The sequence below is a fragment of the Stegostoma tigrinum genome, chromosome 44, assembly GCF_030684315.1.
Source record: "Stegostoma tigrinum isolate sSteTig4 chromosome 44, sSteTig4.hap1, whole genome shotgun sequence".
Classification (NCBI taxonomy): domain Eukaryota; kingdom Metazoa; phylum Chordata; class Chondrichthyes; order Orectolobiformes; family Stegostomatidae; genus Stegostoma; species Stegostoma tigrinum.
In genome coordinates, this window is record NC_081397.1 from 8,402,502 (window position 1) to 8,429,575 (window position 27,074).

Here is a 27,074-nt window from a genome sequence, read left to right on the forward strand (position 1 = left end):
TTTCAATCTCAGGGGGACCATCCATTCATCAAAATCCATAACCAAAGTGAAAAGTGATTTGATTCACTTTAAATCAACTATAACACTAATTTCCAAAGCTTTGAAAACTCAATGTCCTGTTTTTCGAAGATGTCTGCATGTTCCATGTAAAATCATGTATTTTCCACTGCCTGCCAGGCTAATCATTTGCTCACTATGATCTCTGACTCACTCTCTCGCCCTCTTTGATTTCTGTAATACCCGCCATCCCTACCCTCAGCTACCTGTGCTCATATGCTCGAGGCTTCTCCAATTTTCTGACGTTCATGCTAATGTTTAAGATCCTTGCACTGAATGTCAGCAATTTTTTCCAGAAGCCTCAATGACTACTGCCCAGCGGCTCTTCCATCCATATTTATGACTATGAAGTGTTTTGAGAGGTTGGTCATGGGTCACATCAACTCCAGCCTCCCACATTCCCTTGATCCACTGCAATTCACCTGCTGATGCAGCAGATCCATGGTAGATGCCCTCTCCTTGGCTTTACACATATCTCTGGAATGTCCAGATAACATGGGCATCTACGTCAAGCTCCTACTTATTGACCACATCTCCACCTTCAACACCCTAATTCCAAACAAACACATCTCCAAGATTGTGAGTAGGATTAATTTCTTATATTTTTATGCCAATTATATGGCTGAATTAAGTAAGTCGATTTAATTTTCAAACAAGTCTAGGTTCCTTTTTGTTTTATCAGAGTCCAAATGTAAATGTATTCACATTAAAATTATTTGTATGTTGAAGCCATTCATCTAAGTTCTTATGACACTTACAAAACATGATGTAGCAAAGACACCCAACGTGCTGTCTCTATGATAACAAGGGGTCGAGCTGAATGAGCACAGCAGGCCGAGCAGCATCAGAGGAGTCGGAAAGCTGACGTTTTTGGTCCAGATCTTTCGTCAGAAAATGGACGCTAAAGAATCTGAGATAACAGGTGTCGAGCTGGATGATGCTGCTTGGCTTGTTGAGTTCATCCAGCTGTACACTTTGTTATCTCAGATTCCCCAGCATCGGCAGTTCCCGCTAACTATGTGGGCGCTCCAGTTTCCTCCCACAGACCAAAGATGTGCAGGCTAGATGGATTGGCCATGCTAAATTGCCCGTAGTGTTCAGGGGTGTGTGGGTTCGAGGGGGATGGGTCTGGCTGGGATGCTTCAACGGGCGGTGTGGACTTACTGGGCTGAAGGGCCTGTTTCCACACTGTAGGTAATCTCATCTCTGAGCATGTGGCTCTGTCTCAGTTCTATCACGATTGCATTGAGACTTACCCTTCGTAATGGCCCTCTAATAATGGGGCACTTCCTCAAGACTGACCATACAGAATTGAGTCGCTGCCTCAGCATTGACCGCTTGACAACAAGCCACTGGTTCTGAATAGAGCTGCAATACCTCAGTCCTGACCCTCCATTCATGGAGCATGCCTTGAATTCTGACACCTGCATAATGAGGCACTGCCTCTGACAGCAATGCACTCCCTCAGTTCTGACCCACTCAGCACTGAAGATCTAACAGTGCTTCAATATATCAGTGTTGATCCTATGAGAATGAGGCAGGCAGTCAGTGCTGAGCCTCTGATAGAGCTGCATAAAGCTCATTCCTGATGATTTAAACAGATGCATACCCTCAATTCTGACACTGAGGCACTGCCTCAGAATGGACCATCTGACAATGATGCAATACCTCAGTTCTGACCCTCTGACACTTCTGCAACACCTCAATCCGCACCCTTCAATCAGGAGGCACTCCCTCAATTATGAGCCCTTTGTGGGTTCGTTCTGTGGCAATACCTCATTGCTGCAGTGTCAGTGCTGAGAGTGGGCCTTTTTATTCACTCATCAGTACCTAAGGCACTGGCTAATTGTCAGCTGCTCAGTTCTGAGGCAACATCTCTTTGACAGAGTGTCAGCACCAAGGCAGACCCTCACTGTAATGGTGTCAGAATTAAAAGATTGTCATTTAGAGGGTCTAAGAAGTGGTGTTTCAGATCAGTCAGAGGTTCTATACTGAGGCATTTCAGATCAGTCAGAGGGTGCCTCATTTTAATGCAGTAAGACTTGACAGAATGCCTCATTGTCAGAGGGTCAGAACCAAGTCAGTGCCTCATTATCAGACACAGTCCAAAGAGAGGGCCTTGATGTCAGTAGCTCTGTTATAAGGTGATACCTCATTGAAGGATCATTCTTGAGTGTGTGCCGCATTGTTCGTGGGTCAGTACGGAAGGAGTGCCTCAAAACTGAAGAGAGCCACGTAATTAGAGATTTGGTGCTGAGGTCAGTGCCTCATTGTTACAGGGTTAGTTCTGAGGCAGGCTCACATTGCTAGAGGGTTAGTTCTGAGTGAGTATATCAGTTGCACACAGTAAATACTGAGTCAGTACCTCAATGCATTGGGTTCAGAGTTGATGGAGTACAACATGATCAGAAGTTCAGTCCTGAACGATTGCAGCTCTGTCAGAGGGTCAGAACTGAGGGGGCAGTGCTTTACTGTCAGTGGATCAGTTCTGACACAGTACCTCATTGCTGGAGGGTCAGATCTGAATGAGTACCACATTGTCAGAAGGTCAGTACTCAGCCAGTGCCTCAAACAGAGAGTACCCATGCAAATAAGCAGTAAAAACACCCATGTAAATTAAATCTTAAAACACTGAGGCTCCTGCAAACAAACACTAAAACAGAGAGCCTCCTGGAAATAAACCCAAAAACACAGAATGCTCTGCAAATAAACTCAAAAACACAGATGGGACTGTAAATAAACCATAAGACGCGGAGCTCATTGTTTCAGGGTTTTTTTTAAACAAAGACCCAACCGTAACAAAATCATGAAATGAAAATCCTCCTGTAAATAAATGCTAAAACCTAGAGCTCACTGGAAATAAATCCTAAACTACACTGCTCACTGTAAATAAACCAGACAGCCTTCTGCAAATAAACCTTAGAATACAGCCTTTTCATGTAAACCTTAAATCACAGAGCTCTTTGGAAATAACCCTAAAACACAGGCCTCATTGTAAATAAACCCGAAAACAGAGAACTCCCCCCCGCCAGTGTATAAGCACTGCAACACAGAGCCCCCTGTATAGAAGCCAGAAAGCACAGATCTACCCTGTAAATTAAGTCAAAAACATACAGGACACTGTAAAACACAGAGCCCCCTACAAGTGTACACTCAAACACACAGACCCCTTTAAAATGAACTCTAACACACATCCCCCAGGAAGTAGAGAGGAAAAGACACGGCTGAATAAAGCCGAAAACACAGCGCACCTCTTCATGCACCCGAATACTGAGCCGACCTGTAAACTATCTGTAAGACAGGGCCCTTCACAAATAAACCCTAAAAGACAGAGCTCGCGATAAATAAAGAGCGCCCTGTAAATAAACCCTAAAACACTGAGTAAAAACCCAAAGAACTGCGGATGTTGCAAATCAGAAAACAAATACAAAGTTGCTGCAAAAGCTCAGCAGGTCTGGCAGCATTTGTCAGTTGAAAAACAGAGCTAACCGGTTCCGGTTCGGTGACCCTTCCACAGAGCCTCCCTCAGTTCTGCTGGGCTTTTCCAGAAACTTTGTTTTTGTTCCTGATTTGCAGCATCCGCAGTTATTTCAGTTTTCAATTCACCAGGCAGTTAGTAACATCAAATGGTTGTGTGTCACATATTTACCAGTCAGACTCAAACACGCCAAACTCGTTCGCTCACGTGGTCTGACAGAACAAGGTGTCGAGCCGGATGAACACAGCAGGCCAAGCAGCAGGAAGGCTGACGTTTCGGGCCTAGACCCTTCTTCAGAAAAGTGGTCACTTGTTAATCTTGTAACCTTTCCCCCTGAATATCCTGTGGTCTGCCCTGTTTACTCATATCGGTGAGCACTTAACAAGGCTTCCGGAGGCTGGCTGGTGTGTCTTTCGTGATACAGGGCCAATCGCCTTCAAATATCCTTTTGTGTGGTTTTTGTGTGACATTATATCATAAGCTTCTTTACTGTTGCACTAAAGGTCCTCTTGACCGATGAACCCACAGCGCTCCATGTGACCACTATCGCGCTCTCATTCATTCATAACTTTACTGAACACTCACTCGGGTCCTCTGTTTACTGTTACGCATTTCATTCATTCATAAAATTGCGATCTTGCCATACTTTTCACTAATAAAGGGAGACTATAAATTAAAATGTTCCTTCCACGCATTACTGCCTTTTCACAGTTTGAACTCGTGTTGCTGACAGTGTCCAAACCTGTGTCTACATCAGAGTCAATCCCTGACTATGTGTTAATTTTCTAATCTATTCAGAACAATATCTTCCCATCCATCGTGTCACCCGAAACTATGAATAATTATAATATTAATCAGTCCTCAACAAACGTCTCCCAGGACTTGAATTGCTGGCGGGACATCAAACAAGTTTCTGCTTTCCCACGTCTCTGTTAGATACATATTGAATAGGGCCCGCGATCACTTTCAGAAAGTTCCGACTCTGTCTCAAAACAGCTCTTCCGTGAAAATGAGCGAGAAGAATGAGAAGGTCGGCAATAGTGAAATCTCAAGTCCCGGCCGCGGTAATCAGGCCACTGACCTTTCTGCTGTCATCAACTGATTGTCAGCCCAATCAAATCACATCGGGTTGATAATCTTTCTGGTGTCGTCTAATTTTAAAAAAATAAAAAGGATCCACACCAGTCATTGCCCTATTTCAAATACCTCAGTCCTGTCCCTGTAATAGCCCTCAATCCTGACCCGATTGGCAGTCAGACAACACTGCACGTCTACGGTACTGACCCTCTGACCATGAGGTACTCTCACAATGAGATGTTATTGTATAACATCCCATTGATTTCGATACTTCTACAAATTAAAGTCTTTCATCTGCCTACGCACAGGGATGCAGGCACTGCCCTGAAGCTTCCTGCCCAGCTAGGAATTCAGTGTAAAACTTTTGTAACTCTTTGTCTTCCCACACATCGGTATGCAGACACTGTCTTAAGCTTCCTGACTGAATACAATTAGAATTAAACTGTGTCAAATAGGGTTCGGTGGGGAACATTTGTAAAGGTGTGAAACTTCTAAAGCATGCAATTTCTGTCGCTGACAAAGGGGCCAGGGCACTGAATTTGTGATTTCAAGTTGCCAGTGTGTCTGGCTAGAACAATCTGTCCGGATAACAACTTGAAATCGTCTCATGCCATCAGCAGCCACTTCAAGAGCAATCGATACTATATCCTGTGAAAATGGGAACTGCAGATGCTGGAGAATCCAAGATAATAAAATGCGAGGCTGGACGAACACAGCAAGTCCAGCAGCATCCTGAGATGTGCTGTGTTCATCCAGCCTCACATTTTATTATCTTCGGGACTATATCCTGGTCTTTTATGTTCTTGATATAATAATTGTTTGGTATCCTGTCTTTGTCTGTTGTAGTAATTGTTTTATGTATCATGTCATTGTAAAATGTGTAATTATTTTATGTCCCATGTATTTTGTAAAGTATGAAGAGCGGGGACTGTCCGCTGCTCGGGGAGAATTACCTGCGAGACTCGGCGCTCTGTGCCGGGTTCAGTACTGTGATTCTCCACAGCTTGTACTTGCTTGGTAATAAAAGGATTCGTGTTTTCCTAAACAGGTCAGTGTCTTGTTATTGCAACAAATCCGTGAGGGTCTCCGAAAACGAACATGACAACAGTACTGATTCGCTGACAGTGAGGTCCTCCATCAGTACTGACCCTCTGACAATGAAGTGCTCCCTCAGTACTGACCCTCTGACAGTGAGGTTCTCCCTCAGTACTGACCCTCTGACAGTGAGGCACTGCCTCGGTACTGACCCTCTGACAGTGAGGTTCTCCCTCAGTACTGACCCTCTGACAGTGAGGTTCTCCCTCAGTACTGATTCTCTGACAGTGAGGCACTGCCTCGGTACTGACCCTCTGACAGTGAGGTTCTCCCTCAGTACTGACCCTCTGACAGTGAGGTTCTCCCTCAGTAGTGACCCTCTGACAGTGAGGTACTGCCTCGGTACTGACCCTCTGACAGTGAGGTACTCCCTCAGTACTGATTGTCTGACAGTGAGGAACTCCCTCAGTACTGACCCTCTGACAGTGAGGTACTCCCACAGTACTGATTCTCTGACAGTGAGGTACTCCCTCAGTAGTGACCCTCTGACAGTGAGGTACTCCCTCGGTACTGATTCTCTGACAGTGAGGTTCTCGCTCAGTACTGACCCTCTGACAGTGAGGTATTCCCTCAGTACTGATTCGCTGACAGTGAGGTACCCCCTCAGTACTGACCCTCTGACAGTGAGGTGCTCTCTCACTCCAGTACTCTCACAGTGCTGCAATAACCATCATCCAATGGTACTCCCTCAAATCTGACTCTTTGACAAAGAGACCCTGCCTCAGAACTGACTTGCTGACTGCAGTACCAAAGAGGCAGGGATGGAGCCAGTAAAGGTGAATGTAGGTGGGAGTTAGGGAGGAGATAGGTCAGCCCAGGGAGGATGGACAGGCCAAGGGGGCAGGATGAGGTTAGTAGGTAGGAGATGGGGCTGGGTTTTGAGGTGGGAGGAATGACAGGTTAGGGACCCTGTACCCCAATGGTGTCAATGTGGACTTGACAAACTTCAAAATCTCCCCTCCCCTGACCGCATTCCAAAACCAGCCCAGCTGGTCCCTGCCTCCCTAACCTGTCCTTCCTCCCACCTATCCCGTCCTCCCACTTAATTTCTCCTCTATCCGTCTTCTATCGGCCTCTCCTCTCTCCCTATTTATTTCACAACCCCCTTCCCCTCCCCCATTTCTGAAGAAGGGTCTCGGCCCGAAACGTCAGCTTTTCTGCTCCTCTGGTGCTGCTTTTCCTGCTGCGTTCATCCAGCTCTTCACCTTGTGACCACAGTCACAATGATCTTTAATTGTAAACTAATCTGTCATATAATTTGATCTGTTAAGGTTACAATGGTTCCCGTGCCTCCTATGGAATACACAGATGCTCTCCCTCAGCTCTGTCTCTGGGAATGCAAAGCTGCTTTCTTCCACGCTACCCTCAGAGATAACGCCAACTTTAAACCTAAGCCTAGCCTCAGCCCTAATGTTCACACTTGCATAAACATGAAACCTAGCCTCAGCCCTAAATCTTATTTACTGGGGGCTGTGCGTTTATGGTTATGTACTTTATGTACTTGAGCTCTGTGCTTTAGGTTTTATCTAATGTGGGTTCTGTGTTTAATAAGAATCAAAAGAACTGTGGATGCTGTAAATCAGGAACAAAAACAAAGTTGCTGGAAAAGGTCAGCAGGTCTGCCAGCATCTGTGGAGGAGAAAAACGAGTTAACTTTTCAGGTCCAGCAACCCTTCCTCAGAATGGAAGGGTACCCAGGCTCGAAAAGTTAACTCATTTTTCTCCTCCACAGATGCTGCCAGACCTGCTGAGCTTTTCCAGCAACTTTGTTTCTGTGTTTAATAGTTTATTTACAGAAGGTTCTGTGTTCTCGGTTTTAATTACAGGAGGTTCTGTGTTTTCGGGCTTTTTACAAGGGACTCTGTGTTTTAGGAAAATTTACGAGCGGCTCTTTGTTCTGAGTTTCTTTTTTACAGTGATCTCCGTGTTTTAGGGAATATTTACGGTGAGCTCTGATTTAGAGCTTGTTTATAGAGGGCACTGTGTTTTAGGGTTTATTTACAGCTAGCTTTGTGTTAGGGTTTATTTACAGGGAGCTCTCTGATTGAGCGTTTGTCGGTAGTGAGATCTGTGTTTAGGGTTTATTTACAGTGAGATCTGTGTTTTTAGAGTTTATTCACAGGGTTTTCTGTATTTCATGGTTTATTTACAGGGTTTTCTGTGTCTTTGGGTTTGTTTACAGTGATCTGTGTTTTAGGGTTTATTTACAGTGAACTCAGCGTTACAGGGTTTATCTTCAGGGCCCTCTCTTTTTTGGGCTGATTAACACGGTACTCTGTGATTTAGGGCATATTTACTGGAAACTCTTGTGTTTTAGGGTGTACATAGATATTAGAGGGTCAGTATGGAGGGAGTGCCAGGCATCAGCCCTCACCCTAACCTGAGCCCAAACCCCAACCTTCGCCATCGGCCTAACCCTAACCAGAACAGGAAAGAGCCGAAGGGGCCAAATTGTGGGTACGTACCCTTAAATGGAAGGAGAGGGGCACCTTCTTCCCCCTCTCCCCCAACCCGACCTACACCCCCACCCCCACACCCTATCTCAGCCCCCATCCCAAAACCCTATTCACACTCCCCCTCTACTTTTTTTTCTAAAGAGGAATCCAAAATTAGCGGTGTGCACCCATAATCCCTATTTCTGGGGGCGCTAGATAACCCCCAGATTAGGGTTGCGCCAAAATAAATGCAGCCTCTGGCACCCTCTCGCCGTGCACCCACCCCACCCCGCAACCTGACCTTTATGATAAGGGGGTGGGTGCCTTCCGCCTTTAAAGGGTTGGTTTGTCGGGAGGGCGGAGATGGGGAACCGATGCTGCCTTTCGGGGACCGAGCCGGCCGATCGCAGCAAAGATGAGCACCACCACGGGCGGGCCGCCAGGGGGCTGCAGTCACAAGAAACATCGCATGGGCCCAAGCGATGCCTGCCTTTTTGTGGGTCGCATGCAACAGTCCCTCTTCCGCAGTTCCACTGGCCCCAAACCCACCTCTTCCTCCATAACATTAACGACTGTATCGGCGCCGCCTCGTGCTCCCACCAGGAGCTTGAACAGTTCATCCACTTCACCAACACCTTCCACTCCAACCAGAAGTTCACCTGGACTATTTCTAATACCTGTTCACCTGGACTATTTCTAATACCTGTCTCACCTTCCTGGACCTCTCTGTTTCCAACTCCGGCAACCACCTAGAAACTGATATCTATTTCACCGACTCCCACAGCTACCTAGAATACATCTCCTCCCACCCACCTTCCTGCAAAAATAACACCCCCTGTTCTCAATTCCTTCACCTCCACCACACCTGCTCCCAGGATGAGGCATTCCACTCCAATACATCTCAGGTTTCCTAATATTTCAAGGACCGCAAATCCTCCCCCCGACCCCCACAGTGGTCGAGAACGCCCTTGACCGCGTCTCCCACATTTCCCGTAATTCGTGCCCCCTCTCCGCAATAACAACCAAAACACAATCCCCCTCATCCTCACGTACCACGCCACCAACCTCTGGATCTAACGTATCATCCTCCAACCATCATCTTCAATCCGACTCCACCAAAGACATTTCTCCCTCCCCACCCTTATCTGCTTTCTGGAGAGACCACTGTCTCTGTGACTGCCTTGTCTGCTCCGCACTCCCCTCCAGCCCCAATACACCTGGCACATTTTTCCCTGCAACTGCAAGAAGTGCTACACCTGCCTCTACACCACTCCCCTCACTCCCCATCCCAGGCCCGAAGAACACTTTCCACCTCAAGCAGATGTTCACCTGCACATCTGCCAATGTGGTATACTGCATCCACCGTTCGCGTTGTGGCATCCTCTACATTGGGGAAACCAAGTGGAGGCTTGGGGACTGCTTTGCAGAATACCTACACTTAGTTTGCACTGAAAACTGCGCCTCCCAGTCGCGAACTGTTTCAACACCCCCTCCCATTCCTCAGATGACATGTCCATCTTGAGCCTCCTGCAGTGCCACAACGATGTCACCCGAAGGTTGCAGGAACAGCATCTCATATTCCGCTTGGGAACCCTGCGGCCCAATGGTGTCAATGTGGGATTCATAAGCTTCAAAATCTCTCCTCCCCCTATCGCATCCCAAAACCAGCCCAGCTCACCCTTGCCTCCCTACCCTTGTCCTTCCTCCTACCTCAAGCCCCAATCTCCGCCTCCTACCGACTAACCTCATCCCGCTCCCTTGACCTGTCCATCTTCCCTGGACTGACCCAGCTCCTTCCTACATCCCCATCTACACTCACCTTTACTGGCTCCATCCCCACCTCTTTGACCTGTCTGTCTCCTCTCCACCTACCTTCTCCTCTATGCGTCTTCTATCCGTCTCCCCCTCTCTCCCTCGTTATCTCAGAACTTCCTTCCCCTTCCCAATTTCTGAAGAAGCACCTAGGCCTGAAACATCAATCTTCCTGCTCCTCTGATGCTTGACCTGCTGTGTTCATCCACCTCTACACTTTGTTATCTCAGATTCTCCAGCATCTGCTGTTCCGACTATCTCTGCTAATGCAGAAAACTTGTTTGATATCCTGCAAGCTATTCAAGCCCTGGGAGACGGTTGCTGAGGGCTGATTAATATTATGCTTCTTCAAACAATGACACGATGGTATTGTTCTGAATAGGTTAGAAAATTAACATGTACTCAGGGATAGACACTGATGGAGACACACGTTTTGCAGCTGTCAGCAAAATAAAGCCGTGAGGATTAAAACTGTGAAAGGGCTGTAAATGGGGTGGAAGGAGCATTTTATTTCAGTCTCCCTTTCACAGTGAAAGGTATGACAAGATGGCAATTTTATGAATGAAATGCGGTAATATTAAACAAGGTACGCCAGTCAGAGGTCAGTAAAGTTATGGATGAATGAGAGCGTGAGAGCGCTAATATGTAGTGCTTGTGGGTGCATTGGTAAAGAGGACCTTTAGTACAAAAGTATAGTAAAGAGGCTTGCACCAGTAATTATTTACCAAAATTCACTGGAATCTGGGTTGGTTCCCGCAGATTGTAAACTTCCTTTTTAAACAGTGGTGTCACATTAGCTGTTTTCCAAAAAGCACGTAACTATAGGTCAGAGATAATGGGAACTGCAGATGCTGGAGATTCCAAGATAATAAAATGTGAGGCTGGATGAACACAGCAGGCCAAGCAGCATCTCAGGAGCACAAAAGCTGACGTTTCGGGCCTAGACCCTTCATCAGAGACCCTTCATCTGATGAAGGGTCTAGGCCCGAAACGTCAGCTTTTGTGCTCCTGAGATGCTGCTTGGCCTGCTGTGTTCATCCAGCCTCACATTTTATTAACTATAGGTCAGTTAGCTTAATTTCGGTTGCTGGGAGAATGCGTGAATCCATCATTAAGGAAGATAATAGCAAGACAACTGGATATAAATTGTCTCATTGGGAACAGCCAGCATGGGTTGATGAAGGGTAGGTCATGATTAACTAATTTGGTGGAATTCTTTGCGGACATACTTGCATGGCGGACAATGGAGAACCTGTGGATATCATGTATCTGGATTTCAAGAAGGCATTTGACTGGATGCCTAGGCTGCAACATGAGATAAAGTTGCATGACCTTACAGGTAATGTATTGGCATGGACAGAGAATTGATTGACTAGCAGAAAACAAAGAGTACGGGTAAATGGGTGTTTATCTGGTTGGCGGTCAGTGGCTAGTAGTGTGTCTCAGGGATCAGTGTTGGGACTGCAATTGTTTACAATTGATACATATGATTTATAGTCGGGGATGAAGTGTTGTGTGTCAACATTTGCAGATGACACTAAGATGAGCGGTAGAGCAAAGTGTGCAGAAGAACTGAAGGCCTGCAGATGGTTATACAGTCTAAGTGAGTGGGCAATGGTCTGGCAGATGGAGTTCAATGTCAATAAATGTGAGGTCATCCATTTTGATAGGAATAACAACAAAGTAGGCTATGGTTCAAATGGTAAAAAAATTGCAGCAAAGTGTAAAGTGACTTGGGTGTCGTTGTGCAGGAATCGCTCAAAGTAATATTGTAGCAGGTAATTATAAAGGCAAATAGAATTTTGTCTGTCATTGCGAGAAGGATGGAGTTGAAAAACAGGGAGGCTATGCTGCAGCTGTATAGGGTCCTGATGAAGCTGCACCTGGACCTGTGCCACAAGAGGCACTTTCTCAGACCAACACAGTGACAATGCCACAATTCCTCACTACTGACAAAGTACTAACTTCTGACAGAGGTAATTCCTCAGTATTGAGCCTCCAATAGAAATGCAATACTTCCGTACTGACCTTCTGAATGGGTTGCTCACCATTAATTCTGAACCCGTTCCAATGAAGCTCCTCCTCTGTGTTCAGTCTCATAATAATACACTCTGGCTGTTCTGATCCTTTGACAATGCTGCAATTATGTATGAATTATTGTCTTGTATTATCAGTACAGGACTCCCTCAATGCTTCCTCCATTACACTGAGGTCTATCGTTTATATAGGCTCCAGCAAACCTGCTCTTATTTATCGGGCCAGGCATTGCTTCACTTGTACAGATTTTGTCAAGTCCTGCTGATGTTTGTGGGAGGACTTTTTCTGACACCTCAGAATTGACCCCTGACCATGTTGCACTCCCCCCTCCCTTATGACTGCACCTGAGCTGCAATACCTCGGGGCTAAACTCCTAATTATGTAGCACCCATGAATTCTAAGCCCCTAAAATGAGATACTGCCTCAGTATTGACCCTCTGTTACTCATGCACTGAGTCAGAACAACCCTCCAGCAATGTGACCCTGCCTCAGAACTGACACTGAGAATGAGGCACTCCTTCAGCACTGCATCTCTAATCATACATTACATTGAGACATTCCTTGTGTACTGACCCTTTGAACAATCAGGCATTCCCTCAGTGCTGACAGTCTGACGATTGTGCACTCCCTCGGTACTGGACCTCTGATAATGAGGCACTCCCGGAGTACTGACCTCTCATAGACCTGGAACACCTCAGCCCTTATGCTCTGACAGTGTTTCAATACCTCAGTGCTGATCTCCTGACAATGAGGAGCTCCATCAGATTTGACCACCTGACAGAACTGCAATACCTCAGTATTGCCCCTGTAATCAAGTGGCACTCCCTCAATTCTGACCCGATCACAATGAGGCTCTGCCCCTACGGAGTGCCTGAAAATGATGAAATCGCTCAGTGCAGACCCTGTGACAATGAGGCCCTCTCTCATTCTGACCATCTCACAATGCTGCAATACATCATTCCTGATTGTGTAATGTGTGGGTCTCTCGCAATTCTAACCCATTTTTCATGAGGCACTGCGTCAGTTTTGACGCTGTGACAAGAAAACAGCCTCACAGTTCTGATACGCTGAGAGTGATTCAATACTTCCGTACTGACTCTCTGACAACGAGTCAGTGCCTCAGAACTGCCCCCCTGACAATAAGGGAAACCGTCATACTGACCCACTGCTTCTGAGGCCCTCCCTCCACACTGACCTCCCAGTGCAAAACTATTTCAGTGCTGGCCCTTGAAATGTGAGCAACTTCCTTAATTCTGTCCCCCTTAAATGGCAGCACTCCCTCAGCATTGACCCTTTGACAATAACGCACTCCCACATTTCTGACCCTGTGACAATGAGGCACTCCCTACCCCTGATGCTCAGACAGCGCTTCAATACCTCAGTACTGATACTCTGGCAATGAGGCATTCTGTCAGGACTGACCCCAGGATAGAACTGTCATATGTCACAACTGACTTGATAATTGTTTAGCAGCCTCTCAGTCTGACCCCACTACAATGAGGCACTGGATCAGTGTGGACCGCCTCTGACAAATGCGCTCCATCAGAACTAAACCTCTGACAAAGAGGGACTGCCTCAAGACAATGCTGTGATTGAGTCAATCCCTTAGCCCTGAATCTCTGATCATGTGGCTCTGTCTCAGCTCTGTCACCATTACCTTGAGACTTACCCTCCGTAATGTTCCTCTAACAATGAGGCACTTCCTCAACACTGACCATCCAGCATGGAGTCACTGCCTCAGCACTGACCACTTGACAACGAGACACTGGTTAAGAACTGACCTGCTCACAGAGCTGCAGTACCTCAGTACTGACCCTCTCATCAAGGGACACTATCTGAATTCTGACACCTGCATAATGAGGCACTGCCTCAGCGTTCACCCTCTGACAAACTCCTGACGACCCCCTGTAAAGACTGACAGTCTCCCTGGACGTCCTATAAATACTGACAGTCTCTCCTGGAGCCGCAATGAACACTGAAACTCCCCAGGGACTCTTTGTAAATACCCCCCCCCCACACACACACACACACACACACGGACACCCTGTAAATATTGACACACACACACACAGGGACACCCTGTAAATATTGACACACACACACACAACCTGTGACACCCTGTAAATATTGACACACGACCTGGTAATCCCCTGTCAAGACCAACAGAGTCCCCGGGGACACACTGTGAATATTGACACATCTGTGTGACCCCCTGGAAATACTGACAAAGCCCCTGAAATCACCTGTAAAACTGACACACTCCGTGGGACCCCCTGTAAATATTGACACAGTCCCAGCAAATCCTGAAAATACTGACAGTCCCTGGGACCCTCTGCAAAGACTGACGCATTTCCCGGGGCCCCCTTTAAATACTGAAAAATTCCCGCGACCTCCAGGGGTTCAGGGACTGTGTCAGTATTGACAGGGGCTCTTGGTGAGAGTGTCAGTATTTACAGGGTGTTCCGGGGAATTTGTAATTATTTACAGGTGCTCCCGGGAGTGTGTCAGTAGTTGCAGGCGGTCCCATGGAGGGTCAGTATTTGCAGGGCGTCTCAGGGATTGTGTCAGGATTGACAGGGAGACTTGGGGAGAGCGTCAGTAGTTATTTAGGGGCCCGTTGGCTTTGTTGTTTCAGCGGGTGTTAGGGAGAGCTACAGTATTTCAAGGTGGTCCCAGGGAGTGTGCCAGTGTTTACAGGGATTCCAGGGGAGTGTGTCAGTATGCACCGAGACCCAAAAATTCTGACACGCTCCGCAGGACTCCCTGTAAATACTGACATAGTACCTGAGAATCCCTGAAAATGCCACCACACTCCCAGGGACCCTCTGTGAACGCTGACACATTTCCCAGGGCCCGCTTTATACACTGAAAAATTCCCTCGGCCTCCTCTGTATACTGACACACATCCCCGGACCCTTGTACGTGTAGACACACTCTACGCAACTATCCACAAATACTGGGATATCCCGTAAATACCGACACACACCTCACGACACACTGTAACTACTGTCACATTCCCTGGAATCCGCTGTAAATACTGAGAAACTCCCTGGGGCTGCATGTAAGTACGGACACATTTCCCAGGGACCCCTCTAAACACGAACACATTCCCTGGGACTTCACCGAAACACTGACAGATTCCACGGAACCCCCGTAAACACTGATAAACTCCCACGACCCCCTGGAAATAATTACACATTCCCCATTCCCCCTGTAAATACCGATACACACCACGGAACTCCGGGAAACACTGACACACTCCACCCCTTGTAACTACCGATACTCTCCCTGGGACACCCTGCAAATGCTGATGCAATCACCGGGACCCCTGTAAATTCTGTCACACTCCTCGGGAAGCCCTCGAAATACTGACACATTCCCTAGAAACCCTTTAAATACTGGCAACGTCCCAGAGAACCCCTGAAAATACTGCCACACTCCCCAGGACCCTTTGTAAATATTGATATATACCCCGGGACCAGCTGCAAATATTGACACATTCCCTGTCCCCGCGAAAAGTACTGAGAAACTCCCTGGGACTCCCTGTATATAATGACACATTTCCCAGGGTCCCCTCTAACCACTGACACAGTCCCCAGGAGCTCCTTCAAATACTGACACACAACCCCAGACCCCTGTACAGACAAACTCCCTGCGACCCACTGTAAATCTTGACATACTCCCTGAGACCCCCTGGAAATACCGACACACCACCCCTCCCGGGACCCCCTGGAAATACTGTAGGGATTCTCTGATTCTCTTCTATGATGCCCTTGTCCTGTGAATGAATAAATAAAGAAACCTGGTGAAGCCGCCAAACAGCATAACCAGCAAGTGATAGATACAGCAAAGTGACCCCACCATCAATGGATCAAATCTGAGCTCTGCAGTCCTGCCACATCTCTTCCTTTACTGTGGTGCACAATTAAACAACTGATTGGACGTGAAGACTCCACACATATCCCCATCCTCAATGATGGAAGAGCCCAGCACATCAGTGCAAAAGATAAGGCTGAAGTATTCATAGCAATCTTCAGCCAGAAGGGCCAAGTGGATGATTCATCTCGGGCTCCGCCAGCATCACAGATACCGGTCTTCAGTAAATTCAATTCACCCCACGTGATGTCAGGAAACACTTGGAGACACTGGATACTGCAAAGGTCACAGGCCCTGACAATATTCTGGCAATAACACTGAAGACTTGTGCTCCAGAACGTGCCGCTCCCCGTGCCAAGCTGTTGCAGTGCGGTTTCAACACTGGTATCTACCGACAATGTGGAAAATTGCCCAAGTATGTGCTGTATTGCAAACATAGGACAAATCCAACCTTGCCCTATACTGCCCCATCAGGCTGTACTCAATCATCAGGAAAGTGATAGAAGGTGTCAGTCACATTGTTATCAAGCAGCACCTGCTCAGCGACGGCCAGTTTGGGTTACGTCAGGGCAGCTCAGCTCCTGACCTCATTACAGCCTTGGTTCAAACATGGACAATACAGCTGCAGTCCAGAGGGGAAGTGAGAGCTCCAGCCTTTTACAACAAGACTACATTTGACCAAGTGTGGCATCATGAAGCCCGAGCAAAACTGGACTCAATGGGTATAAGGGGACAAATTCTCCACTTGCTGGAGTCATACCTGGCACGCAGGAAAATGAATGATCTTATTGGAGGTCAGATATCTTAGCTCCAGGGGATCCCTGCAGGAGTTTCTCGTGGCAGTGTCTGAGATATAACCATCTTCAGCTGCTTCATCAATGAACTTGCGTTTATCATAAGGCCAGAAGTCGGGATGTTCCTGATGATTGCACAATGTTCAGCATCATTCATGTTTCCTCAGATCCTAAAGCAGTCCTTGTCCAAATGCAACGAGATCTGGGCAATACCCAGGCTTGGTCAGACAAGTGGAAGTTACATTCACACCACAGAAATACCAGGCAATAACCGTCACCAACAAGAGACAACCACCCCTTGACAAACAATTTGTTACATTCACTGCATCCCACACTGTCACCGTCGTGGGGGTGAGCTTTGAACAAAAACTGAACCAGACTCACCACATAAACACAGTGACTATAAGAGCAGGTCAGAGGTGAGGAATGCTGCGGCGATGAACTCACCTCCTGATTCCCCAAAATGTGTCCACTGTCTGCAAGGCACAAGTCAGGACTGTGATGGAATGCTCCCCATTTACCAGGATGGCCGCAGCTGTAACATGCAAGAAGCTCGACTCCATCCAGGACAAAGCAGCCCAGTTGACTGACACGATATCGACAATCATCCACTCCCTCCACCACCAATGATGAGCGCCCTCAGCAGCACTGTGTACCATCTACAAGATGCATGGCAGAAATTCGCCAAAGCTCCTCATGCAGTACCTTCCAAACCCATGACAGCTTCCATCTCGAACGACAAGGGCATCACGTACACGGGAACACCTCCTTCTATCCCACTCCAAGCCACTCGTGATTCTGACTTCGAAATATATCCGGAATACTTCACTGCGACTGTTCAATAGATGGGAATTCCCTCCCTCATGGCACTGTGGGGGCAACCCACAGCAGGTGAACTACAGCCGTTCGAGAAGGCAGCTCACCACCAACATCTCCAGGGCAATTCGGGATGGGCAATAAATGCTGGACCAGTCAGTGACACACACATCCAACAAATAATTGAAGAAACAAACTCTTATTAATTACTCAGTGATTTTTCACAGTCTCACAGCCAGCCATGCCTCATATACACACATCTTAGTGACAATATGGTGACCATAACCAGACCCACAGTGAGCCTGGGCTCATCCACACTCCTCCCAGTCACATTTCTGATTTGAAAAATAGACCTTTTTCACAAGAAATCTCTTTGTATATGTACAATGTCACAACTGCAGTTGTGTTCTGTCCAGCTGCATATCAAATAATCAAATAAAGCATTGGACTTTGGCTCCACCCAACAAACCAAAGACCTCTCTTAGACATACAACAAAACTATTTACATACATGTGAGACACGTGGAGGGTCCGATAACTGAATGGACCCCCATTTACCTTCAGCAGGAAAATCTCAGTGGTCCTTCCCGACTGTGCCTCGGCAGCAGCAGCCCCATCGTCTCAGTTATGCCCCAAGCTTTTCGTGCATCAGTGGTAGCAGGAAGGCCAACCCCTCACTCTTTCCCAGTGGGGTCTACATGTTAATTACTCCGGGAAGCGTTTCTGTATGAGCCTGGCCTGATCTACACATCTCCCACTAACTATATGGTAACTGTAAACAGTCTTAAAGTGAGCCCGATTGATTCACCCTCCTATCAGTAACTTGCCAATGATTATTGCCTGTTTCATAATCAGTCCAGTCTCATCTACTCTTCCTCTGAGTGAATCCTTTCTGTCCTCTTCCATTCAGCCCGTGCCTTGGAGAATACAGCCAGATTCCCCTTCAGGCTGCATTTCATTCTCCTCACTGTCTCGGTGCTGCCACATACATCACCTGTCTCTCCACTTCCCTCTGTAATAGTTCTTGTGAAACCCATCCCCCTCCCCGCCCCACCTTCCAGCTGCAATGTTGGAATATCACCACATTGGGCATTGCCATTAGGGCTCCAGCTCATTCATATTTCTTCACAAAACAGAAACACAACTCATCAACAAGAGTAAGTGGCAGGCAAATGAGATACATCATACATCTAAAAGCAGTTTGTTGTTCAAAAGTGGAACTAACTTTAATTTGTATGCGTATAATAGAATCAGGAAGAATAATACATATATAGCATGCAACTCATTTCACTGAACACATTTGTGCAAATAAATGATATCTCTGCAGTTCAACCAATTCCAACAGCATAACATTAGAGACAGAGCATTTGGAAATGATACAGAAATTTCAGATACTAATGATTTAAAGAGGAGTACAGATTAAGATCGGGGAAACTGAACATGGTGTACACACAAAAATCCATTTCGCAATTGGAATGCCTCATTCAGGCAATTACATCTCTCTCCCTCAGTCTCAAATGGTCTTCTTCCCATTCGATTTTCTTCCACTCTCTGGGCCACCCCCAGTAAGCAGTTCCCTTCCCTCCCCAGTTTAGCCTCATGCCTTCCTTTGCACTGGTATGTAATGGTACCTTTCGAGTACATGTTTGATTTTCGACGAACACACCGCACTGGTTTGTGACCAGGTCGGCCAGTTGAACATCACAGAATATGAGTTGCCTGATTGGTCCATATTAATAGCTCAAATCAGGGAGCCCTGGCTGACAGATAAGTTGTGTGAGGGTCAGAGATGCTGACACCCTGGCAACTATCTCTGAATGAGGCAGTGCTAAAGTTGAAGACAGGTCATTTGTAAATACAAGTTGAATTGGAGATCGACACTGGCCTCAGTGGATTTAAAATACATCTCCAGCACTGGGTTTGAATATTATTGTTATCCTTTTGTTAACAAACATCTCTGTGTGCAGTGATCAGCAGGGTTATAACATGGAGATGTTGGAACAGATTTGTTTAGATTCCCTACAGTGTGGAAACAGGACCTTTGGCCCAACAAGTGCACACCAAACCTTGGAGCATCCCACCCAGACCCATGCCCCTGAACACTATGGGCAATTTAGCATGGCCAATCCACCTAGCGTGCACCTCTTTGGACTGTGGGAGGAGACCGGAGCACCTCGAGGAAACCCACGCAGACACAGGGACAAGGTGCAAATTCCACACAAACAGTTGCCTGAGGCTGGAATTGAACCTGAGCCTCCAGTGCTGTGAAGCTGCAGTGCTAACCACTGAGCCACCGTGCCGCCCCATATCGTGTTGCTTTTGCACAAACTTTGACAAAGAGGAAAGGCCACTGATAATGGCAGATGCTGGAGAATCCAAAATAACCAAGTGTGGAGCTGGATGAACACAGCAGGCCAAGCAGCATCTCAGGAGCACAAAATCTGACATTTCAGGCCTAGACCCTTCATCAGAGAGGGGGATGGGAGAGGGAAGTGGAATAAATAGGGAGAGGGGGGGATGCGGACCAAAGATGGAGAGAAAACAAGATAGGTAGAGAGGACAGTACAGGTGAGGAGGGAGGGAGGGGATAGGTCAGTCCAGGAAAGATGGACAAGTCAAGGAGGCAGGATGAGGTGGGAGGTAGGAAATGGAGGTGTGGGTGGAGGTGGGAGGAAGGGATGGGTGAGAGGAACAACAGGTTAGGGAGGCGGAGACAGGCTGGGCTGGTTTTGTGATGCAGTAGCGGGAGGGGAAGAACTGGGCTGGTTTTGGGATGCAGTTGGGAAGGGGGAGATTTTGAAGCTTGTGAAGTCCACATTGATACCATTGGATTGCAGAGTTCACAAGCGGATGAGGAGTTGCTGTTCTTGCAACCTTCGGGTGGCATTAGTGTGGCACTGCAGGAGGCCCATGATGGGCATGTCGTCTAAGGAATGGGAGGGGGAGTTAAAATGGTTCGCGACTGGGAGGTGCAGTTGTTTGTTGCGAACCGAGCGGAGGTGTTCTGCAAAGCGGTCCCCAAGCCTCCGCTTGGTTTCCTCAATGCAGAGCGGGTCAGGAGTGAGGGGGCAGGTCACTGTGAGGGGGGTCAGGACTGCAGGGGCAAGTCACTGTGAGCGGGTCAGCAAGGAGGGGTAGGTTGCTGTGAGGGGGTCAGGACAGAGGGGGGAGACGGCTGTGAGCGGGTCAAGACTGAGGTGGGCAAGTCGCTGTGAGTGGGTGAGGACGGAGAGGGCAAGTCCCTGTGATTGGGACAGGACTGAAGGGGCGTGTCGCAGTGAGCGGGAAAGGACTGCAGAGAGAAGTCGCTGTGAGCAGGTCAGGACTGCAGGGGCTCGTCACTGTGAGCGGGTCAGGACTGCAGGGGCTCGTCATTGTGAGCGGGTCAGGACTGCAGGGGCAGGTCGCTGCGAGCGGGTCAGGACAGAGGGGGCAATTCGCTGCAAGCGGGTCAGGACAGAGGGGGAAAGTCGCTGAGAGCGGGTCTGGACTGGAGGGGCAAGTCGCTGTGAGCGGGTCAGGATGGAGGGGGCAATTCGCTGTGAGCATCTCACTGAGGCACTGCATCCCACTTCACTCCGTCCCGGCATCCATTCTGCATGGTCCATGCTATGCATAAATGTGGCATAAAATCGTTACTTGGATGTTCATTTCCTCTTGTAATAACATGTGGCATCATTAGCATCCTTAATCACTTGCATTTAATCGGAAAGCCTGGTACAAACACCAGATAACATGACAGTCCTAACAGAGTGCATTTTCCAATGCTTTCAACATATAGTCATGTGTGTCTCAGTGAATAAAAATCCTCCTCATTTTACCCCAATTAAATCTCATAATAAACCGAGTATGTCTGAAAGTCGTCTCATCCGAAGGAAAACAGACTTGCTCCAGGAAAGCTGCGAAAATATATCAAGAAAAATATATATGAAATGATTCTAGAAATTTCTGCAACACAAAGATCAAAGGAAACAATAGTTTGATGAACACACTGTTAAGTGTTGCACTTACACATCACATTTTGGAAAACAAACCACACTGATTTTCCACTTTATATAAAAAAATTGTTCCAAGTCTTCATTATGCAGCACTGCAGTGAACTGAAAAGGTGTAGACTTTTAACCTGCATAGAAAGCATGTGCAGAAATTAAAACAAACAAAAAAAAGCCACTTCTGTCCTAAAAAGACAGTATTATATTACAAAAGGCCAGGGAAGTTGGAGAATGCAGCATCATGCTTCCTGCAGAGATCAAGTTTTGTCTGTGTTGTAAAAAACAAAAGAACTGTGGGCACTGTAAATCAGCAACAAAAGCAGAAGTTGCTGGAAAAGCTCAGCAGGTCTGGCAGCATCAGTGAAGAGTGAGATCTGAGGAAGGGTCACAGGACGCGAAACATTAACTCTGACATTGTCTACGTCATAGTGAGTTATGTCTATTGCTTCAGCAAAATCCAACCAACTCTGAATGAAAATCAATGCTAAAGAAATATCCAAAACATCCGCTGTCCCCGTTGTGGCTTCCTCTACATTGGGGAAACGATGCAGAGGCTTGGGGACCGCTTTTCAGAACACCTGCGCTCAGTTTGCAATAAACAACTGCACCTCCCAGTCACGAACCATTTCAACTCCCCCTCCCATTCCTGAGAGGACACGTCCAACCTGGGCCTCCTGCAGTGCCATAATGACGCCACCCCAAGGTTGCAGGAACAGCAACTCATATTCTGCTTGGGAACCCTGCAGCCCAATGGTATCAGTGTGGATTTCACAAGCTTCCAAATCTCCTGTCCTGCCACTGCATCCCAAAACCAGCCCAGCTCGTCCCCGCCTCCCTAACCTAGTCTTCCTCTCACCCATCCCCCCTCCCACCTCATGCCGCACCCCTATTTCCCCTCCCCAGACTGACCTATCCCCTCCCTGCCTCCCTACCCATACTCTCCTCTCCACCTATCTTCTCCTCCATCCATCTTCCACCCGCCTCCCCCTCTCTCCCTATTTATTCCAGAACCCGCACCCCCTCCCCATTTTCTGAAGAAGGTTTTCGGCCCGAAACATCAGCTTTTTTGCTCCTAAGATGCTGCTTGGCCTGCTGTCTTCATCCAGCTCCACACGTTGTTATCTCGCATTCTCCAGCATCTGCAGTTCCCATTATCTCTCCAAAACAAAGGCTGCTGTCTTTGAAAACCCAATCTCAGATTTTGCAGATAGTCCTTCCCCTGAAAAAATACCAAATATGTATAAAGAGGAAAACTGGAGGTGAAACCATTCAAAAAATTTTCATTGGCACAACAAATGTTCAAACTGTAAAAGCAGGTTAAGCACCTGTATATAAGGAAACTTTAAACAGACACTTACAGCCAACAAATGTGAGAAATATCCATTTCTTGCTGGATTACCAATTTTGCTGTTGGGAAAATAGGCCTAGGCTTAGCAATGTAAATTCAAACAAGATAGCCCCCTCTCAGAACTCAGAACTCAACACTCACAGTCGTAGAGTTCTGTTTTCACAGGTTGGCATATAATAGCATCAAGCACAATACACCAAATCTTCTTTGGCACCTTTTCCTTCCATAAAACTGCTTTTAGTAGATGCGCACAGAATTCATTTTATACACGTTGAACAGTTGCTAAGTTCAAGAGGCCAGTTCCAGCACTTGGACTTGCATCTGCTTCATCATCAAAACAGAACAAAATAAAGACCCACTCTTTGTCAGTCACGTTTTCCATTTTTAGTGACAAGGTGAAGTGCAAGAACTGCTCACTTGATGTTAAAATCTCTTCAGTATGTACCTATATATTTCAATTCTGTGAAATATGTGGAATGAGTTCGAGAGAAGGATTAATTTTGTTGCGCTGGCAGAGAGCTGGGACAGTTAAAATAGGTTGAATGGCCTCCTCCCATGCTAAAAATGTCCATAACTGTTCTTGGCCCTGCTAAATTGAAGTGGCCATCCTTTCATTATGACTGTGAGACGCAGCATGTTACAATAGATGGCATAATGAAGAAATCCTTTTTTATTAATGAACTTTTCAGCACTCGGCATTCTTCCCAAGTCAAATGTTCGATATGTACCTGTTGCACTGACTTGGTTCCAAACAGTTATAATGTGGAGGTGCTGGTGTTGGACGAGGATGGACAAAGTCAGAGCTCACATGACATCAGGTTATAATCTGACAGGTTTATTTGAAATCACACAAGCTTTGGGAGTGCAGTCCCTTCATCAGGTGCGGTCAGGGAGGAAAACACACAGGCGCACAATTGATAAGCAGACAGATCAAAACATCATACAACTGGTGTGAGTGGAGTGTCAGATAATAAGTCTTCATCCAGGATGTTTGTTTGTTTGCAGATATTTTGTTGAAGAAACACACAACTTGTAGTTACAGTCAGTGTGGTATCTTATAAATTCTTGCTTTTGAAATAAAGGTTAAAACTCTAAGACAGATTCTGAACACAAGCCTCTAAACTACAAGTCAGAGTCTGACCTGAGATGTCACCTTTTGTACATTCCTGTTGCGCTGCCTGATTATCATGACAACACAGCACTGACATGGACTTTATAAACGCTTTACTTGCCTCTAACACTCTTGGTACCTGCATAGAGTTATTATCTGACACTCCACTCACGCCAATTCTATGATCTTTTGATCTCTCTGCTGATAAGCTGTCTCTCTCTGTGGTCACCTCACTAACTGCACCTGATGAAGGGGCTGCACTCCAAAAGCTTGTGTGATTTCAAATGAACCTGTTGGACGACAAGCTGGTGTCATGTGACTTCTGACTTCAAACAGTTATAGAATGTGTTTTCAATCCTATCGTGACTTGACAATAAGTCAGTGAAGTATGTCTAACCTTGAGCGCTTAGAAAAAGAAATATTACAACCATAGTCTAGTCAGACAGTAAAGACAGAAGGAATGATTTCATCGACTGTGTCTGACACCACACAATTAATCCCCCTTATGGAAGAAAGGTTGGCTGCGTTCTCTTTCTTCAGGAACATCCAGCTAATACCACCTGACTACTGCTTGTTTTATTCATCTGGTGTTCCATCTAATTCCTTGCAGTCTTGGTCAAACCTTCATGTAATTTATTTAGATTTTCAATAAAATAAATTTAACTTTATATTCCACAATTTTAACATCTCCTTTTAAGGTTTGAACGGTTCACTTCGTACACTGCACATGTTGTGTCAATAATTGGAGAACATGGTGGAAAAATCAAGATATATTGACAAGTAAACAAATGGCTAACTTCTGTTTCCTTGTCAGTAATGCCTTTGGAACAGAACATAAAGTTGCGCAACTATGTAGAGATAACAATTTAAAACTGGGAAGACCACTTTGTGGTCCCCACACCAATCTCTATTCACGACCTACTGACTGCATTACTCCGCCTTGGCAACAATGTAATATTACACTTGTGTCAGCACAACCTTGGCATCTTGTTTATCCCATGATGAACGTCCGACCACACATTCATGCAATCCCTAAAGCTGTCTCTTTACATCTTTTCAATCCTGCCGACCTGTCTCTTGTCTCGGCTCATTAGCAGTGAAACCTTCACCTGGAACTACTTCACTTCTGGACCTGACAATTCCAATGCATTCCCTGATGGAGACCCACATTTGTCCATTGAACACTTGAGGTCGTCTAAAACTCCACTGCCTGAGTCTCAACTTGAACCAATTCCTATTCTCTGTACTTTCTACCTGACTGATACTATTAACAGTAATTGTATTAAATTCTCATTTTTGTTTACAAATCGTTACTTGGCTATGCCTATCGCTATTTTGGTAATCTCCACCAGTCCAACCATACTTCAGGATATCTGCACTCGTTTAATTATGTCCTCTTGCCCACTCTTGATTTTAAACGGCCCACTACGAGTTGCCAAACATTTAATTGTGTCGGCTTCAAACCCAAGAAGAGACTTCCGACACCTTCAGCGAGCAAACTCACATCCAGAACCTCAACCCAAGCAACAAATCCTCTCAAAACTCGCTAACTTCCTACACCTCTTAGCCTCTGTACATTTCCTCTTTTCAGGCACTTTTTCAAACAATCCTCTTTCATCAAGCTCTTGATCATCAGAACTAACAACTTAATAAGGCTCAGTTGTATTCTGGGATCGTTAATACTCCAATCAGATGCCTTCAAAGTTTCCCTCCATTAAAGAGATTTTATAAGTGGTTGAAGTCATTGCCAAGCAGAGGGGGACGAATTGGGGAGTTATTTCAAAGAGCTACGATATGCCAAACGACCTCCTTCCACACTGGCCAACTCTGATTCTACAAAAACAAAAATGATTTTCAGACTTGGGAAGATCCCTCAAAAATGTCACAAGTAACCAGCTTTTGGGCAGAGTCGAGCTGCTGAGATGATAGACCAGGATTTAGGGGTACCAGGAGTGATAATATGCTGAACACAATCAAATTTTGAGGTTGTAGAATGATGTGGTCTTCGGCATTTTTGACACTTGGGCCAGTTTCCTTCCTTTCCACAGAACAAGTCAAATAGCGGCAGCACAATGTTGCATGGCCGCTCAAGCTTGCTCCACCGTCGATGATGATTGTGGCTGGTCTTCCACATCAATTCAACTTTTGCTCATATCTCATCCTCTTTTCAAAACATCGATCTATTCACGTGTAGTATCCCTCTTGCTAACTTACTGAGAATTCATTCCAATCAATGAACTCCTAACGCTGACCCACCCCACGTCAAAAAATTCAGCTGAGATCAGGAACTGATCTCGCCTGTATGGCTGAGCTGGCTTTTAAAAAGTTTGCCGGTGAGAAAGTCCCAGTGAGAAACATTCATTAAAAAAAAATTGCATGGATTGCTCTCCAATCCTAAACTCTATTCAAATTCAGTTGGTTTGTGATGCAGACTGATGCCCTGCAGAGAGGGCTCAATTGCCACACCAGTGAGCTGACCACAAAGGGTCTTCGCCTCAACCCCTCTACTTCCCTGACGCATGGTGATCTTCAGGTTAAATCATAACCAGTTGTCTCTCTCTAAGGAGTCGCCAAATGGCGTGCTAAGACTTTACCTTGAACCCTGATAACATGGCAACAAGCAGATAACTCAGCTGATGTCACTGACTAATAGAATCCTCAACTCTTCTAATATTAACCATGTGATATCATCAGAAGGCATGCTCAACTAAGTTTTAATTTGCAAATTAAGTTAACAACCATTCAATCAATATTACTGAAGTACTCATATTACTGATCGTCTCGATACAACATTGTGGTGACATCTGTTCATAAGTGAAGTGTAATGTAATTGCACTTACTGTGGTTTTATCAATGTGATCCTGCAATGCGTCAATAAGCAGGTCACCCACAGGTTGCCAGTGTGGACCCCCTCAGCTGTTCTCACATGAGCCTCAAGATCATCCAGAGCTTTCTGCAGTTCTTGAAGTTTCTCCAACGCCCTTTTCCACCTGTTTCTGCCAGTTGCTCGCACGGATTTTCAGTTGTTCCCAATTTTCCTTCACTTCTGTTGACTGTTTGCGGACAGCTTTGGCAATTCTCTGGGCTCTCTCTTCCGGGGCAGGTTCTGGAAATATGGAATGCAAATAATTTATCAACTATTCATGA

The 27,074-nt window shown here is 46.3% G+C and overlaps 1 long non-coding RNA gene and 1 pseudogene across 3 annotated transcripts in view; one reads left to right on the forward strand and one right to left on the reverse strand.

Moving 5' to 3' along the window:
* The window catches only part of LOC132206905 (utrophin-like), a 615,509-nt pseudogene that overhangs the window by 448,601 nt on the left and 139,834 nt on the right, over window positions 1-27,074 (forward strand).
* The window catches only part of LOC132206960 (uncharacterized), a 36,379-nt gene continuing 27,981 nt past the window's right edge, over window positions 18,677-27,074 (reverse strand). For all 3 annotated transcript variants that reach the window (XR_009443251.1, XR_009443250.1, XR_009443249.1), the window contains 3 exons: window positions 26,768-27,033; window positions 21,488-22,687; window positions 18,677-21,375 (listed from right to left, as the gene is read on the reverse strand). This is a non-coding gene — a long non-coding RNA (uncharacterized LOC132206960). The remainder of the gene's footprint in view (window positions 21,376-21,487; window positions 22,688-26,767; window positions 27,034-27,074) is intronic.